At 39.5% G+C, this 14,398-nt stretch overlaps 1 protein-coding gene across 2 annotated transcripts in view; it reads left to right on the top strand.

Moving 5' to 3' along the window:
- Positions 1–14,398, top strand: part of ACVR1 (activin A receptor type 1) — a 123,016-nt gene that overhangs the window by 40,531 nt on the left and 68,087 nt on the right. For both annotated transcript variants that reach the window (XM_036077717.2, XM_078070836.1), the window contains exon 2: positions 8,001–8,296. The gene's annotated coding sequence lies outside the window, so the exon portion shown is untranslated. The remainder of the gene's footprint in view (positions 1–8,000; positions 8,297–14,398) is intronic.

The raw sequence follows: 14,398 nt of genomic DNA, 5'->3' as shown, positions 1-14,398 counted from the left end.
CAAGGCTGCTCAATCTCTGGTAGACCCAGAGTCACCTGTGTTCTTGACTTTAATCTTAAATTAATCTCACTGTTCATCAGTCAGCAAGCTTGTCTAACATAATTATGGATATAGAATATACACACATGCAGACAAAGAGTAAAAACAAGAAAAGAAAGCCATAAAAATATTGTTCAGTGTTAAGTTCTTTTTTTAACTTTACTGGGTCTTTTTTTTGTTTGTTACCTTGTTCTCTCCGCACGGGGGTGGGGGGGTTGGGGGGGCAAGCAGTTTTCCTGCCTAGCCTTGGAAATGCCTATATGCCTGTGGGCAAATAATATATTAAACCAAACAATTAGAAAAAGAATGTTGATTGCCTTTTATTCAGTTTATTCTCAGTGAACCCTAATTAGGGAGAGGGATCTGGTGAAAGTTTATTTAGGTTGCTAGTTGACATAATATTTTCAAGAGGGCATTGGAAGAATGGTTTTTAAAAGCTTTAGTTCTGTCTTGTGTTTTGCAGTAGCCCTATCAGTGTTTCTGGAAATATCTGTAGATGCAATTTTGAAAAACTTAACCTTATTTTGGAGATGTTTAGTTAATAAATGTATTAAGAAAACTTAATACCATTCTAAAGTGAGGACTACTTTTATGAAGTAGTATTTTTTCTACAATTTTTTTATATGTTTCTTTATGTTTCTTTGTGTTAGCCTGTTCCACTCAAATAAGAGGTTTTAGTACATTTTGCACTGTTTTAAATTTAAGCTTAGGGTAGAAGCTTAGTCATTTAGTGATAGAGAAGTTTTAGGTTACCAAGTTTATGAGGTTGAAATAATTAATGCTTGGGATGTTTCTATAATTTTAAGCTTCATTCATTCCATGAATATTTAAATAGTTCTGGTGTGATGCTAGACCAGGCTGTGGAGGTTACAGCGGGATATTGGATACACAGAGCCCCTACTTCCAAGAAGCTTCCCTGTTGAAGCTTTGCTAATGTCTATCTAGTGAGGATATAAACACAGGAACTCCAGAGTAAAGCTTAGGAGAAACAAAATGCCAGACAGCTCATTAGAAAACCAGAAAGTCTGGTTCTGGCCCACGTGGGAGGCATCCCTGCGAACTCTTGTAAAAGTGCTTTGAGATCATCAGCTGATGAAAGCCTCCATAGTTTTATGTGTGAGGGTAATTACCAAGGATTGCCACATTACTTTGAGACAACAGATGAAACACGGTAATGGGGATTGCTGCAGTGCTACAGGAATTGGATTTACATTCGTGAAAGCTGACCCAACAGACTGAGAAAGGCAATCTAATTACCAGGGAAGTCTAATTCTGTTTCGAGAGCATGGATTGGGAGGATGGAAGAAATGCCATGTTCCTCCATTCTTACCTCTATCTGTTATTCATCCCTCTGTTCACAAGGTGTTCTGATTTCTCATTTAGAAACTTTTTGAGATTTAGAGATAGCTGGAATAGAGCTAGTGGGGTTTCTTGAAACTCAGATCTCATCTAGGAACTGACATGACACCATGGATCAACCACAGACCCATTAGCTGGGGGAGGGCTAACAGGACTTGAAAAAATGAACGCCTATAGTATGAAGGGAAGATAGAAAAATAACAGGGAAAATGCAGTGGATTCATTGGATTTCTTTTCTTTTTTCTTTCTTTCTTTTTTTTTTTTTAAAGAGGGCTCCATGCCCAGCACGGGGCTTGATCTTGCGACTGTGAGATCAAGACCTGAGCCAAGATCAAGAGTCGGACATTTAACCGACTGAGCCAACCAGGCAACCCCAGATCCATTGGATTTCTTTATCAAGCTACCAGCTGTGCTACAAGGCCTACCAAAGGCTTGCTGTGCAATTGGTAACATCAGCTGAACAGAAATGCTATTTCCTTCCCAAACTGGTTAACAAGACACCATTGGGCTTTACCTAGAGACAGGAATAACGAACAGAAAGGACAGGGCAGGAATGGAAAAGGAAAGAGAGAAGGAGCGAGTTACGTGGGCTACCTAGGAGTGAGGTGTGTGTGTTTGTCTGTCTTTTGTTGAATCTTCTCTTCCCTGAAGTCACACCTCCTCTCTAGTGAGGAGTTGACTAAGGGGTATTCTATTTTAGTCTGCAGCCTTCCCATCTGGTGTCTGGATTTCTTCTAAGCTGCCACCAGTTGGGGAATGAGGATGGGGTATTAGTCTTTCATGCTGTCTCCTTTCAGGCTTCCCTACAGAACCCTTTATAATACTTATTTAAAAATGGCTATTTTTATGAGTCAAAATGGTCAAATTATAGCATTTTCAAATGATTCAATGTAATGTCAACCCTTGTGATTCTCTGTCTTTATCACTGTCTCCTCTTCTTATACCTGCCCCTTAAATATTGCATTTATAATGATAGCTACCATTTATTAGCACCCACCATATGCTGTGGACTTCACATGGACTCTGCAAGGAAGTCATGGTGCCCATTTTGCTTGTGAGAGACTGAGGCTCAGACAGTTGGCCCAAGATTACATGATTAGCAGGGCTCTTTGATTCAAGCTTTGGAACCCTTTTGGTGCTACTATATCCCAATGCCTTTGTTTCCTTGAGTTTCACCCTTGGTCCTTATGCTTTGTATCCTGGCACAAATAAATGACTCTTTGGCTGGACAGATGGGTAAATGGGATTTTGGAGGGCCACCCAGCCACTTCAGATGAGGGTGTTTGTGATTATAAACTATAAGCAGGTTATCTTCAGGAATAGTTTGGTGCTTAATGACACTCATTCCTGTCAGAATTCACAGTGAATATCTCTCATCTCAGCCAAATTATAACTTAAATTCTGGAAGGAGAAAGGTGCTCTAATATTCGGGTCTTAAATCTATCACTAGGGCCATAGCACTAGGAAATTTCATCTTCATCTTATCTCCATTTAGGTTGCTCTTCTCTCTAGGCTTTGAGACAAACCTTAGTCTTTTCCTTCAAACATCCTGAAGACTTTGTTTTTCTTCCTTTTGCCTCTTGTCCTCAACTCTTTTTCTTCTATCCCTTACAAGTCCAGGGGGTTTGATCTCTACTCATTCTCCACACACCTGAAGAGAATAGTTATTTCCATGCAGAGTTTCTTCTTCCCAGGATCTCTTGGGAAATTTATGTCATTCCAGATCCCCAAAACAATCAGTTAAGAAATCAGGCAAATGGGAAAAAGTATTGCAATTCTCCTGTGAGAATTAAACAATTAACAGAGACAGTGGTAGATCGAAGGAATCCGCTGATGTCAAGTTGAACGCTAGCCTGTGGAGTGAAGGGTAAGATTGCCTTTTCCCAGAGCCAGGACAGGGTAGGAGCACAGAGGAGAGAATGGGTCGTGATTGCGTGTAGCTGTTGCTATGTTATAAATATGTGTTTGTGGCCCTGTCTGCTGCTACTGGTGAGTCATCCTTGCAAATAAAATAAGTTTATATACATAGCATATTGTATACAAATCCTGTGCGTGGTATTCCAGGAACTACGTTTCTGAAGCAGAAGTCTTTAAAATGGCAATTGCAACATGTGATTCTGTGCAGTGCTGTTAACCTTCCTCATAGATTCAAATTGCAGGTTATTGCAGGGGTCAACCAACTTTTTCTCTAAACGGCCAGATAGTAAATATTTTAGGCTTTGCCAAGGCATATGGACTCTGTCAGAACTATCAGCTCTGCTGTTTTAGCGTGAAAGCAGCCATGGGCTATACGTCAAATGAACAAGTGGGGCTGTGTTCCAATAAAACATTTATTTACCAAAACAGACTGCGGGCTGGATTTGGCCAGCTCTTGGAATACTACCCAATAATGTTCACTGGCATTTTCTAGCATTTGTTATAGGCTACAGTTCTTTGTAAATAACATTATTTCTTACTTATGTGACATTTTTAAAGAAGATATCCGTAATAGTGACTGAAGAATATTTGGAAGTATTTTAAGAACTATAATTGGGAGAATAATTCTGGAGAAATTCCTGGAAATTCACATTTCTCATTCCTAATTCCCAAAGATGAAGATCTATTGAGAATTTGGAAACCCCCAGAGAAGGGGATCTGCTGTATCTCCATGCTCCTCCCTACTTCCGCATTCAGTCACAATTTATCTTTTTCTCAGCTTTGTATGGCTTTCCCTGTTCTTTCTGTTTCACGGTGTCCCCCGAGTTTATCAGTTGTCTCAGGCATGTGGCCTAGTTTTGTTCCACTGGGAGACTGGGGATCTTGGGAACCAGCTGATATCCCCATTGCCTTTCTCCAGAATTACTAAGCGATCATACCTGTCTTTCCCACGTATTCAAGTGTCTGGAATAGGTAATTCTTCAAGGATACTTGACATTCATATGCTTGGTCGTAGCGATATTATTTTAGAGCCAGAACAAGAGGACATTTGTAGTGTGATTTGTAGATGATTTGTGTTATTGTTTGGGATTGGTGTGCTTTATGCTTTTCCTACCACTGTGCTTTCATGCTTCTATTATTCTAAGGAGTAGAAAACAGGAAAGGGGACTAAGAGTATTTACTATGAGCATTGAGCGCAGTTCTTACAAACTGTCAAGATGTAATTTCACTTACTGGCAATTAAGAACATAGATTTTGGAGTCAGCAAAACTTGAATTGATTCTTGGGTTTTCCACTTATTAAAAAAATGTGATGGGGTGCCTGGGTGGCTCAGTCTGTTAAGCGTCTGACTTCAGCTCAGGTCATGATCTCAGGGTCCTGGAATCGAGCCCCAGCATCACATCGGGCTCCTGCTCAGCAGGGAGTCTGCTTCTCCCTTTCCCTCCCCCTGCTTGTGCTCTCTCTCTCTCTCTCATAAATTAATTAATTAATTAATTAAATCTTTTTTAAAAAAGTGTGATCTTGGGCAGTTTTACTTAACCTCTCTAACATTGTTTTCTTATCTTTCAAATGGGAATAATAATACCTTCATCTCAATTTTTGTGCTGTTAGGATTAAATCATATGATGCAAGTGTGTGGTTAGCACAGTTCTGGAACTAAGAGCTCACTAAATGATAGCTGGCATTATTAGTAAATGTCAAAGATGGAAGGCATTTACCTTGTTTCATGGGAAAGGAAACAAATTCACAGAGGTTTAGTGATTTGGGGAAGATCACATTAAGTAGGTTGGAAAACCGGATTTGGCTCTTTCCTAAGTCCATGTTCTTGCAATCATATGCTGCTTCTTAAAGTAATTGCAGTTAAGAGTAATTTGACAGCAAGATCCACCATGGCTTATTTGGGTTATGTGGCTGGGTGGATAAACAGGGAAGGTATGGGATGATGTCTTTTTTTTTTTTTAATTTTTTTATTGAAGTATAATTGGCTTATAACAATATCTTAGTTTCAGGTATACAACACAATTCGCTATCGGTGTATATTGTAAAATGATTGCTACAATAAGTGTAATTAACATCCATCCCCGTTTGAGGGTGCTGTCTTGAAATCTGCATTATTTGGAAGCTACAATTTCTAGAGGCCAAGGATGCAGTTATAATTAAATAGTTGAGAAAACCTGCCCTGAATTTTTTTTTCTTCCTGTTGCTTAGCTGCTTTGTTGACTGCCAAGAACTTGTTTAAGTACCTTTTATGCTTGCCTGTTCCTCAGGTCCCATCATAATACAATAACTTTTAAGAAACTATTGTATGTTCTTTTAAATTGGATTAAAGAAAAATATACTGCTATGTTAAACCCACACTTGGAGTAAGAACTTTTCTTTTTTTCTCTTTTCCCCCCTTCCTTACCCTTACTCTCCACCACTGGAGAGGAATGTGCCTCTAACCTTTATAAAGGGTCAGATTTTCGTACAGCACGATTAGCTGCCAATAATTAAACCCCAGTAAGCCAAACAAAGGAGTTGGCTACGGTTTTAGAAAAAAACTCAGCTCAATGAAAGTTTTGTGACAAGTTGCTGGAGTTTGCTACATCGATAGTTATTTTATAGCACTGATTTTAATTGGTGCACATCTCTTTTGTTTTATTTGTTTTTGTTTTTTTAGCCATTCTTGGGGTTTTGAACATAACTGCTTTCCACTGCCTTTCAGGATCTGCCAAGCTTGCTTATCGGCTTGAAGTGTATTTGTGTGGAGATGGGTCCTGTGTAGAACATTTAAGAGTTAAGTATCTGGAATTTGCTACAGATACTTTGGCTCCCTTTTAACCAACCTGTTCTTCCTTGTAGTACACCACAGCTTTGACTTCAATCCATGGGTTATATGAGAACCTGATGAACTCTAAAACAAATATTAAATTATGTTTAATTTGAAGACTTGAGTTTTATCCAGTAACTCTTGAGCACCAGCTCATGTTAGGTACTGGGAAGAAATGATATAGTAGAAGGATAATATGTGATTCTTTCCTAGTTTTAAATTGGTTTTGAGACAAACCTAGTTCAAGGCAGAGGATTAAGTGCCAGATTGAGTCATATAGGATATAAATGCCAGAGGAGTCAGAATGGAAAGATCTGGAAAATACAAGAATCACTAAAGAAGGCTGAACAGAGGCGGGAGAGCATGGTCTTGAAGGAATTCCATGCAGTGAAGGTAATAGGTAGGGCTGGAAGTTGGAAAGGAAATAGAAGCACCTTTGTAATTAAAAAGTCAAACTCTGACAGTTTTTCTGATGATTCTTTTTTTGAAAGAATCAGAGAAATATGCACCAGTGTTCCTTATTTTCTTGCTATCTAAAGCTCCCTCCCAGAGAGTACCTGTAACTTGGTAAGCCCTAGGCAGGGCAGCTTAGCACAATGGCCCCCAACTAAAACATAGATTTAGCAAAGGGGAAAGCAACTTCAGTGTCAATCTGCCAAATTTCTCTGGCCCCCACCTCTCAGGAAACATCAGGGTTTTAGCAGTTTGTTCTGAAACTCAAGGTTGTGGATGCTGCTTTGTTAATGAGTTTGTTTTTAAGGATGTCCACTCTAGAAATGGATTTTTACTCTCTAACTTCACTAAATGATTGCTGCAAATGTGAAATTTCTGGTTGACCTTTCTATGGAGGGGATATTGTTGTCCTATTTTTAGTGTGCGTTTTACATGTCTAGACTGTCTTTTCAAATTGATTAAGAGCCTTGATTTAAACTGAAGCAAGAAAAGGTTTGATAATAATTGTAATGCTTTTCCCTTGAATTTCAGGGTTGTGATTTTCCTTCCAAATAATTATTTAGGAATGTAGTATTTTGGGTTTGTCTTCTGTTTAAATTTATTTACATGAACATTTTCTTGGCAAAATGTACCTCAAGGTTAAAAAAAAAAGGTGCTGTTTTTTGAAAGGAGTAAATTCTTCAGTGTTTTGTGTGACTTCATTTGAATGGAAAAGTTTGGTTCTAATAAAAATTTCCTCTTCCTTTGGCAAATGTTGATGTTTTTAAAGTCTTCCTAAAGGAAAGGGGAGCTTGGGTGGCTTTTTGTTTTTTTGTTAGTTATCTAGAGCCCCTTCCCTTCCGCTTGGTGCTCCTTCCCTACCATTGTTTTATGAGCCTTTGAACTAGTACTATCTACAACTGAGAATGGTAGTTGAAAGTGGACCTAAACCAGATCATTTCTGGGTGGGACACATAAGAAACTGGTTCCTCTGGTGCAGTGGGGTGTCTCTAGGAGGAGCAGGGGGTCTGGAGAGAGACTTTCATTCTATACTTGTATACTGTTTGAATGTTTTTTGTTTTTAAACAAGTATATGTAATAAATATATGCAAAGCCATTGTTTTTGGTTTGTTTTTGTAATTGGCTGGAGTCCATGGTGTATAGCTTTAAAGGAACTTGATTTTGAAATTTACCAACTGCAGATCTTACTGAGTTTTGTGTCACTTAGAAAAATATTTAAAGACCAGCATGGATCTGTGACCTCAACATACCGCGCTTCATTGTTTTTCAACCCCTTCCATAATTGCCTCACTTGTAAATTGGCCTTAAGTTTCGTGGTCCCCATGGAAAGGCTTGTCAAGTGTGCACTTCCTTTAGCCAGCACATTCACAACTGCAGAATTTTCTTCTGCTTAGCTGGTTTTCCTTCTTCTTCCCCTCTGCAGCCCTGAGCAGCTTGCGGGTGTCACATTGCCGGAGCAGAACTGCTGGAGAACTTCTCATGACTCCCGGAGCTCCTCCCGCTGCCTTAGTCTCCGGTGAACGGTGAACGAGGGAGCAGAGCTGTGAACCAGAGCACACTGCCTGAGGGACTGTGGGAAGACATGACGGGGCGCCGGCTTTAAGGTAGCTGAGTCAGCTTACCCAGGAGCTCTGCGAGCAGCGTTGCCAGAGCCAGCCCTCAAGCCATTTCAACAAATCACCTCTTTTAATGCTCTTTGGCAGAGATCGAATCTACACGGTAAATTCTTAGCCACAGTTTTTATTTTGTTGATTTATATGAATCCGGTATAAAAAGGGTAGGACTCTAGCCTAATTGTTCCTTGTTCTTTTTTTTTTTTTAAGATTTTATTTATTTGTTTATTTTTTGACAGAGAGAGAGAGAGCACAAGCAGGGGGAAAGGCAGAGGGAGAGGGAGAAGCAGGCTCCCGCTGAGCAGGGAGCCCGGTGTGGAACTCAATCCCAGGACCCTGGGGTCATGACCTGAGCCGAAGGCAGTCGCTTAACCGACTGAGCCACCCAGGCGTCCCCCTAATTGTTCTTAGTTCTTGCATTGCCTTGAAGGTGGGCTTCTCTCTCTCTCTTTTTTTTGGGGTGGAACTGCTTAGTTATTCTTTACCGTTGGCCAGTTTATTCAAATACTGTCAATATTTTCCTAAATATAAAATACTTCTGCCATTCTTTTCCCCTTATAGGGCCACTTTTCTTTTTTCTTCCTTCAAAGATTTTATTCATTTGAGAGAGAGAGAGAGAGTGTGTGCGCAGGAGCAGGGGAGGGGGAGAGGGAGAAGCAGGCTCCCTACTGAGCAGGGAGCCCCATGTGGCTCAATCCCAGGACCCTGAGATCATGAACTGAGGCAAAGTCCACTGCTTAACCGAATGAACCACCCAGGTGCCCCTTGATTATTTAATTTCAAAATAGTACAAAACAGTATAAAATACAGACATATAAACAGGTGAAATTTCCTCCCTGCCTTTCCTCTTTTACCCAAAGCTAATAATTTGGAACACATACTTTTCCATACACAAATCTTACCGTATTACAAATAAAATCTGCATATTAATTATGTTTAAAAATTGATGAACATGACTACACATTTTGTTTTACAACTTGCTTTTTCCTTCCACTTGATAAGTTGTGGACATTTTCCCTTTTAAGCAGAATCTCAGTCTAAATAATGACTGCTTAGTGTTCCTTATAAGGCTGTAACATAATAACCAGTCCTCAAGTGAGGGGTTAGCCTATAATTTAAAGGGGGATGCGGGGGGAGACCTTTCACATGAGGGAGAAAACAAAAGCTACGGCTGTTGACATTGGACTTTTTAGTCTTAATGATGTGAGTTTTTATTTTCCAAGGCAGATGATGCACAGCTTTGTGCTGTTGCCGAGGTGTCAGTTACGTCAAATTTTCATCTTCTGGGTGCCTGGAAGGAACTTCTTTGGCACTAGGCTGTGTTAATATATTAGTATAGTTGTTGGTTCTGGCTACCATCCTTGGAGCATTTTGAGCGATTTTCATGCCCATTTAAGGTGGTATGGGGTTGAATTAGTTTTAAGAGGAAGTAATGAATAACTGGGATGGAATTAAAAGGCTGACTTTATTTCGCATATGTATTTATTTGATGGAGGAAGGAAGAGATGGTGGTGTTTGTTAATTGCTAACCCTGTGATTCTTAATTATGAAACAGGGTTAAAGTTGTTCCGTGCAGTAGTTCCCTAGTGTGTTTGACAGTGAAAATCACCAGAGAAGTTTTCAGATAACTGGGGATTGGGGATGAATATTTGTATTGTTGTTTCTTTATAAAATATTTATTTTTAGGAAGGTGATATAATCACTGTAAGATTAAAAAGGCACAAGAGAGTGAAAAAATAAGTTTCACTCCTCCCCATATCCTAGGTGCCCAGTGTTCTTGCTAGAGGCAGCCATTGTTAACCATTTTTTTGTGTATTCTTTCAGAGATTTCAAGGCATATATAATATACCAGCACATAACCTATAGATTATTGCAGTTTCTTGTGTGTGTATGTGTTTAAAGATTTTATTTATTTATTTGACAGAGAGAGAGAGAGTGAGAGAATACAAATAGGGGGAGGGGTGGAGGGAGAGGGAGAAGCAGACTCCCCTCTGAGCAGCGAGCCTGAAGAGGAGCTCGATCTCAGGACCCTGGGATCATGACCTGAACTGAAAGCAGACGCTTAACCAGCTGAGCCACCCAGGCGCCCCGTGTGTGTGTGTGTTTTTTTTAAACCCCGATGGTAACAGTATACACTGTTTTGTGCCTTTTTTCATTGTGATAATATTTCTTGGAAGATCTTCCTTATTAATACTGCATTCTTTTTTAATGGATGCCTGGTATTCCACTGTGGACATGTGCTATAATTTATTTAACCAGTGCTATGTTGATGGCTACCTAGATGACTTCTAGTCTATTGTTTATTATTATGAACAGGGCTCTAGGGACTATAACCTTGTACAGATAGCATTTCAAACATGTTCATGAGCATTTCTGTAGGATCCATTTCTAGTAGTAGAATTACTGTGTCAAAGGGTACACACATTTTAAATATGGTAGAAATTTATTGCCAGGTTACTCTGCTCATTGGGCTTGCAAAGTTTTAGATTTCTTTTTTTTTTTTTTTTTAAGATTTTATTTATCTGTTTGAGAGAAGGAGAGAGAGATAGCAAGACAGAGAGCACCAGCAGAGGGGAGAGGGAGAAGCAGCCTCCCTGCTGAGCAGGGAGCCTGATGTGGGGCTCGATCCCAGGACCCTGAGATCATGACCTGAGCTGAAGGCAGATGCTTAACCGACTGAGCCACCCAGGCGCCCCAAAGTTTTAGATTTCAACAGCACTGGATGAGAACACTCTTCCTCATACCCTTGCTGATCACAGTACGATTGTCAGAGGTGTTTTTCTTTGCCAAATGGATAGGTAAAAAATGATAGTTTAATGTAGCTGTAATTTGCATTTGTATTGTCATTGACCTTGACCATCTTTTCATGATTTTAAAGACCATTTGTATTTCCCGTTGTGTTCCCCTATGTTTGTGTCCTTCGTCCGTTTTCCCATTGGGTTATTGATCTTTCTGTTATTAGTTTAAAGGAGCTCCTGTGCATTAACAAAATTAAGTGTGATAAGTGATATTTATATGTTGTCATTTGTACAAAAATAAAAAATACTTTGCTGTGCAGATTATTTAAAAATCAGTATACTTAAATTTACCACTTTATTCGTTCAACAGCTACTTATGGAATACCTCTTAGGCATTAGGCACTTGTTCTAGGCAGCAGTGTATATAATAGTGGAGAAAACCGATCCCAGTTCTTGTTCCATGGAGCTTACATTGTAGGGGAAGAGACAGTCAATAACAGATGTTCACAAGGATTTGTAGAGCTAAATAGATAACCTTTCTGTGGCTAAAAACCTATCTCATGGTTCCTTGGATGTCGTGTGGTTCAGTTTTCAGGTTTAAATCTTTGATCCATCTGGAATGTTAGGTATGAATCCAACTTAATTTTTCTCTAGATGCTCTGTTAATTAGGATAAGGCTGAGTTGCTGTAACCAAAGGATATGCTATGGTTCAAAGAACATAGAAGTTGATTTTTTCCTCACCTAATAGTCCCCGTGTGAGTAAACCAGGTCAGCAGAACCTCTGATGTCCACTAGTTGTTGGGACTCTTGTTCCTTCTGTTCAGTTGTCACTGTAGTTATCTTCATGGCCATAGATGGCTTCCGCATATCTGGGCTCCCTTTGTGCGAAGGACAAAGGAGAAAGTCCAGGGCAAGTGATCACTTCTACTTCCATTGGTGAGAACTTACTCTTGGGGCACATCTAGCTACAAGGGAGAGTGGGGAGTGCAATTTCTGCAGGTCAACATGCACCCAAGAAGCAGCCAAGAAGGAATTTTAGTGGAAAATTAGTGGTCTTTGTCCCATTGGCTAGTCGTTCCAATTTTACTGAATACTCCCAGCTTTTCTCCTTTGATTTCTTCTGTATTATACATTCCTGTATACATACACTTTGGTCTATTTCGGGGATATCCATTTAGTTTCATTGATCTCTCTGCCCATACATGTACCAGGATCAGTTTTTTAACTCTTGGAGCTTATGTGTGTGGTACTACCCCTTGTGATGGGGGTAGTTCCATTTTACAAAATTTTTGTATTTATTTTAAGTTTCCTTTGACAGAATTTTAAAGTTCCATTTTATAGAATATTCACGTCTATTTTCATGTGTGAGGTTTTTAAAAAAATATATGAACTTTAAAATAATCGTATCTTCACTACTCTCTCCTCTCTAAGAAGAAAACTTGCTCATATTATGATTGGGGTTGTGATATATGTATAGATACTTTGCGAGGGCTCACATCTTTATGATGTTAATTTTTCTTGTTGAATGATAATGTTGCACAGTGTTTGGGAAACATTGATCTGGACTCTATAATCTTTCTGTATCCTTGACCCATGAAACTTATATGACTGAAGGAAGAGAGGGGAAGGACCAACTTATAAGCTATTATGTTAATTTTATTTAATAATTTATTTCTGATTATGACTAGATAACCGATGTCTATTTCTCTGTTAAAAATGAATAAACTTGGAAGTTGAAAAAACAGTTTTCCTATTTGAAGATAAAAAATAGTTGCTATTTCATGGGACGCCTGGGTGGCTCAGTTGGTTAAACGTCTGCCTTCAGCTCAGGTCATGATCCCAGGGTCCTGGGATCGAGCCCCGAACTGGGCTCCTTGCTCAGCGGGAAGCCTGCTTCTCCCTCTCCCTCTGCTGCTCCCCCTACTTGCACTCTCTCTCTGACAAATAAATAATGAAAATCTTTAAAAAAATAGTTGATATTTCAGAAGTTTATTACAAAAACTTATTTGTGGCACAAATCTGGGCAGATTTTTGCGTATACATGATATGCAGTGCTGTTACTTCCTCAGTGTGTGTGTGTGTGTGTGTGTGTGTGTTGTGTATGTCTGTTAGTCTGCACCTTTTTTTTAACAGCACACATTCTGTTTTTGTCTCCTTTTTTTTTTTATTGTAAAATAAGACACAGACGCAGATATCCATACAAAGCATACATAACTTAGTTAATTATTATAAGGTGAATATTTTTTGTGACCACCACACAGATGAGGAGAAGAATATTAGCTGTCTCCCTCGAGCCCCCGGTGTGTCCCATGCCAGACACAGCCCCTCTCCCCCTCCAGAGGTCAGTCGCTGCTTTCTTGACTTCCGGAGTAATTGCTCTGTTGCCTTTCTTTATGGTTTTATCACCCGTGTGTGCATACCTAGCCACTGTACTTTAGTCTTGCATATCTTTTTATGTCTAAGTCTCTTAAACCTCAGGTTCCCCCTGCAACCCTTTCCCTTCCTTATAGTTTATCCGTTGAAGAACCCATCCATTTGACCTCTAACTTCCTACTGGCTGGATTTGGTGATTGCAACCTCATAGTTCAATTCAGCTTGTTCTTTTCCTTTTAGTGGGAAGTAGTGTTTTACCGCCACTTTCTGAGCACCATACTTACTGCTGCTGGGTAGGTCATTATCTCTAGGCCTTTCAGGGGACAGAGGACAACTACATATAAAATATTTCATGAGTTCATACTGATACTTCCAATTCAAAATCAGGTGATAAGGTTCTTACTTAACCTTCTGTGTATTGCCTTTATTTCACGTGGAGAATTGTGGTTCTTCCAACACAGCAGGAGATGATAGAATTCGAATGTACCACAGTAACTCGTCAGCTTTCTGCCACATTATACACAGAGTATTCTCAATACTGCCACAGTCCTAACACTGAGCCACTCGTTACAATAACTGAAAAGCAATGAAAACAACTTCTTAGTGGTATGCTGTTCCCATTCTCCCTGCAATTTTTTTTGGCGGGTCGGGGTGGGGGGGGGTAAGTGCAGGGGATGTTTATAGTTGAAAATTGGGCAAATTTAAACACTGATTAGCTTTTAGATGATATTTGGAGGAGGAATACTTTTAATTTTGTTAGGTGAGATGTTGATTTTATAGTTGTATTTAGAAAAAGTCCTTATTTGTGAGAGGATTTGTGGGTGAAATGATGTGACATCTGGGATTCTCATTAAAATACCTCAGGAAGAAAATGGGCAGAATAGAGGAAATAAGATGGCTTATTTTTGAAACCGGGTGGTAGGATGGTGCTTTATAATTAAAACTGGGAGGTCAAAATAGGGTTTTTTTAATAAATTTTTTAAAGATTTTATTTATTTTCAGAGAGAGAGAGGGAACACAAGCAGGGGGAGTGGGAGAGGGAGAAGCAGGCTCCCCACTGAGCAGGGAGCCCAATGTGGAACTCGATCCCAGGACC

The sequence above is a fragment of the Halichoerus grypus genome, chromosome 4 (assembly GCF_964656455.1).
Source record: "Halichoerus grypus chromosome 4, mHalGry1.hap1.1, whole genome shotgun sequence".
NCBI classification, from domain to species: Eukaryota; Metazoa; Chordata; class Mammalia; order Carnivora; family Phocidae; genus Halichoerus; species Halichoerus grypus.
This window is presented reverse-complemented; position numbering and strand designations above follow the sequence as displayed.